The following is a 4,342-nucleotide window of genomic DNA, read 5'->3' as shown; positions in this document are numbered from 1 at the left end:
GGAAGCAATCGCCACCAGTACTAATGACTCTCATGTTGTAGCGAAATTCGTACAGAAAAACATTTTCACCAGGTTTGGAACACCGAGAGCCATCATAAGTGACGAAGGTACGCATTTTTGCAATATAATTTTTAACTCACTATTGACCAAATATAATGTGAAGCACAAGGTGGCACTAGCATATCATCCGCAGTCGAATGGACAAGCTAAAGTATCCAACCGGGAAATTAAGCAGATACTGGAAAAGACTGTCAACACAAACCGGAGGGATTGGGCTATGAAGTTGGATGATGCGCTATGGGCTTATCGGACTGCATTCAAGACGCCTATTGGGATGTCTCCCTATCGGCTGGTATTTGGAAAAGCATGCCATCTACCATTGGAGTTGGAGCATAGGGCATTTTGGGCTGTGAAGAAGTTGAAAAAGCGTCTGGCGAGGTTAGAAAACTACAATTGAGCGAGATGGACGAATTCCGAAATGATGCATATGAGAATGCCAAGATCTACAAAGAACAGACTAAGAAGTGGCATGACAAAATCATAGTTCGAAGAGAGCTCAAACCAGGACAACAGGTACTGCTGTACAACTCTCGTCTGAAGTTGTTCCCTGGTAAGCTTAAGTCGCGATGGTCGGGGCCATTTGTTTTGGAAACGGTGTCGCCCTATGGAGCTGTCGAGCTGAAGTGCAGTGATGGACGAACTTTCAAGGTCAATGGACAGAGGGTTAGAGCATACTATGGAACTGAAGTGAGGAATATTGACAATCTTAGTCTGGGTGAACACAATTGAGCAGGACTGGTAGTCGGGCTGATGACGTTAAACCAAGCGTTGTGTGGGAGGCAACCCGCATTTATTTATTTTTGCATTCGCTCTGCTTCATTATGTCATTTCAATTTCATAGGTAATATTTTTAACTTTCTATATTTAAGTATTAACTTGAATCGTTTTATTTTTGCAGGTTATTAAAAAAAAAAAATTCATAAAAATTCCAACAAGCAATTTGTTACCCCCCAAACTTAAAGTATGCATTGTCCTCAATGTATAGAAATGAAAAACATGACAACACATAACTCGCTCCCGAGTGTCAGAACTCGGGGCTCGAATCATCATTCCCAGTATCTTCATCATCTTCGTCCATGTGCTGCGGGTACTGTGGTGGCCAGGCTGGTTGTGGTGGGTAAGGAACATCTTCGGGTCCAGGTGGGAATCGCTGGGCAAGCGCCGATGTGAAATCCATCATGTAGGACATGAAAGTATTAGTGGTTTGTCGGTGTTCGGCCTACTCTCGGCGCTCAGCCCGCGACTCTTGTTCCAGTCGGAACATCCTATCTCGCAAACTAGAACGAGGAATCGATGGTGGTGGTGGTGGATTGCGTGCTCTGGCTCGCTGGTTGTAATCTGCCCTGGCCTCTTGCCGTTCTATTTCGTCTCCAAAGCGCGAACGTTCTACTTCACATACCAAGATTGGGCCTTTGGCTTTCAAGACCTGTTCATCTACGCTCCATTGCACACCGGCATAAAGACATAATGCAGTGATAGTATGTGGGCAAGGGAGGCTGACGGTCATAAGTCCTGTACCAGCACGCATGATATAACTGTTAATAAGCTTCCCCAAATCCACGGTCCGCCCAGTCATTATGGCGTAAATCAACGCCACTTTATCTTTTGTAATTTCTGTCTGATGTGAGGAGGGCATGATCCGTGAGAGAATAAAAGATGCCCAACTGCGTGGTTTACGGCGTAAATCAGATTTCTTCAAAGTGACTGGGGAGCCCTGATTCAATCGCCACTCTGCACCCTCGATGCCTAAGGTCCTGATAATCTCATCGTAGTTCACATCCCTAGTGATCAACTCAGTGTACCCGTCATTTTCAAAATCCGGCAGATTGTAGATTGCATTAATAGTGGCCGAATCAAAATATACGAGTTGCCCTCGCACCAAAACTCCGTATTCTTCATGTTTGATTCTCAAATTCGCATAAAATTCACGGACTACGGATATCACAGCGTCTGGCGGAGACTGGGCTATATCCATCCACCCTCGTCGCCCGACCTCTCTAATGAATGCACAATTGGGGTATGTCATATCTAGCCCTCCTTCTGGAATAATCGACCTAGACATGGTGCTCTCATATACCCGAAAGGCTTCCTCAGTTCCAAAATTTGTTAGCATTGTAGGAACGAGACGAGGAAGCCCCGTCCTTTGATTTTTTTCGAGGCGGCATAATTTTCAACAATTTGTATCCACACCAATAATCAACAAATAAAGAGCACAATGCCACCAACAAAGCTTGAATTCTGAAAATTGACCCCAAACAATAATAATGAGGAAGAAAGGTACCCTTGAAGACAATAGCTTGAGATGACAACCGGCGACGAAGGGCGGCGGTGGCAGGCGGCGGTGTGCCTGGTTTTGGGAGAGATGGGTTATGTGTTTATGAGAGAAAAAAGGTGGATTGAAGGAGTTATGTAGTAGTTATGTTGATGGAGGGTTGTGGGTTGAGTGTATTGGAAGAGGATTTGTGAGGGTGATGAATTTTAGGAGAGAAAAATCGGGGGAGGCGGCTGTGGTGTGGAGGAGGATGTGTTTTGTGTGTGAAAAATTCGGTGGGTAGGGTTTTAATAATTCTTCTGGTTGTATTTAAATTCCTGAATTCCTATTATTTAATGGCCAAGAACACTTACGTATTTTATTCCCCCTTTCCCAAGTGACGAATAAATTGTACCAATCAAATTTCGATTCAATTATTCCTAATAAAATCCATGTTTAATTGTTAAATGCAAATAATGTTCTTACACAAGCCTCGCTAAAGTTATACGCCTTCCGAACGATATAAACAGTCAACGATGCGTCTCTAATGATCTATAATCCTAATCCCTCTCCCGAGTTGTAGAATTAATCAAACCACATACAATTTATGGCCTAGTAAATTGTAATGAAATAAAAGTAGAGAACACAATTAAATGTAACGGAATTCAATCATAAAAATATCCAGTCAAATAATCGTATAGACAAAGTTACGTCAGCCTCTAGAATGGAAATTTAGTTCATCACGAAATCCAAGAGAAAACAAGACATATTCGTAGTTCTAGACATCGCTACACAATAAAGTGAAGAAACAAAGGAAAAGATAACAAATCCGAAGTGTCGTCTCTGTCCCCAGATCCGTCGTTCTTCGTATTTGTAACTGTTCTTCAACCTATGAATCTTTGTCTCCAGTATGCGCTCCGTTTCTCGCGTCTTTTTTTCCCTAGACGGCTGAAGATCTCCTCTGTTTCTCCAGTGACGGCTGCCCTCGAGTATGACCTAATTCGCGCAATTTATAATATTCTGGATGCGGCGCGTGCGGTGGCGCGCTCGGTGCTGCTCCTCTGGCCATGCATGTTCGCGCGGTAGCGCATGAAGTCGCGCTTGCGCGCGTCTTTCGGGTCTGTGCGCGCGGGTGCGCATGAACTGGCGCCACAGCGCTTAGGTGTCTGGTCATTCGCTTGTATGGGTGCGCGCGGGTGCGCGAGATTTGGCGCGATGGCGCGCATGCCACTGTCGATCATTCTGCACATCATTGCGCGCGGCTGCGCGTGATCTCGCGCGGGCGCGCGCGAGGCTCTGACCGAGGGCTTGAGTGAATGTGCGCGCGACTGCGCGTGAAGTGGCGCGATGGCGCGTGCACTTCTGTCCCATGGCGTGCTCGTGGTCGTGCATTTCTTGTCCACTTGGCATCGTGTCCGCTATCTTCTCCATTCCTGAAATGACAATCAAAACAAACCAAAAACGCATAATTCTGTTCGAAACAAGCATGATTCAAAATGGATTCTAATATAGATTAAGTGCAAATCTTGCACTTATCAGAGTCAGATTAGAAAATGACTCGGGAAGCCCCAACTTCCTGGGCAGCCCGTAACCCTGCCAAAACGGCTTCGTATTCTGCTTCGTTATTTGTGACCCTAGAGTCTATTCTTAAAGCCAGTTTGATTTTTTCTTCTGATGGGGCGATCAAGACAACCCCCACTCCACACCCCGACAGTTTGATGCGTCATCAACAAACACCCTCCATACCTCTTCTTCAGCCAGTTGAATCATCTCTATTAAGAAATCCGTTAATGCATGTGCTTTTATTGCAGCTCGGGGTTTGTATTCGGTATCATATTCCCCGAGCTCCACAGTCCATTTGACCATTCTCCCGGAGATTTCAGCGTGAGTCATGATTCTCCCGAGGGGAGAATTGGTGAGGACTGTAATAGGGTGCGAGAGAAAATACGGCCTCAACTTTCGGGCGCTCATTACCAGGGCTAATGCTATTTTCTCCAATTCGCTGTACTTCAACTCTGCTCCTCGAAGGGC

The sequence above is a fragment of the Primulina eburnea genome, chromosome 6 (assembly GCF_022965805.1).
Source record: "Primulina eburnea isolate SZY01 chromosome 6, ASM2296580v1, whole genome shotgun sequence".
Lineage (NCBI taxonomy): Eukaryota > Viridiplantae > Streptophyta > Magnoliopsida > Lamiales > Gesneriaceae > Primulina > Primulina eburnea.
Note: the sequence above shows the minus strand (reverse complement) of the source record.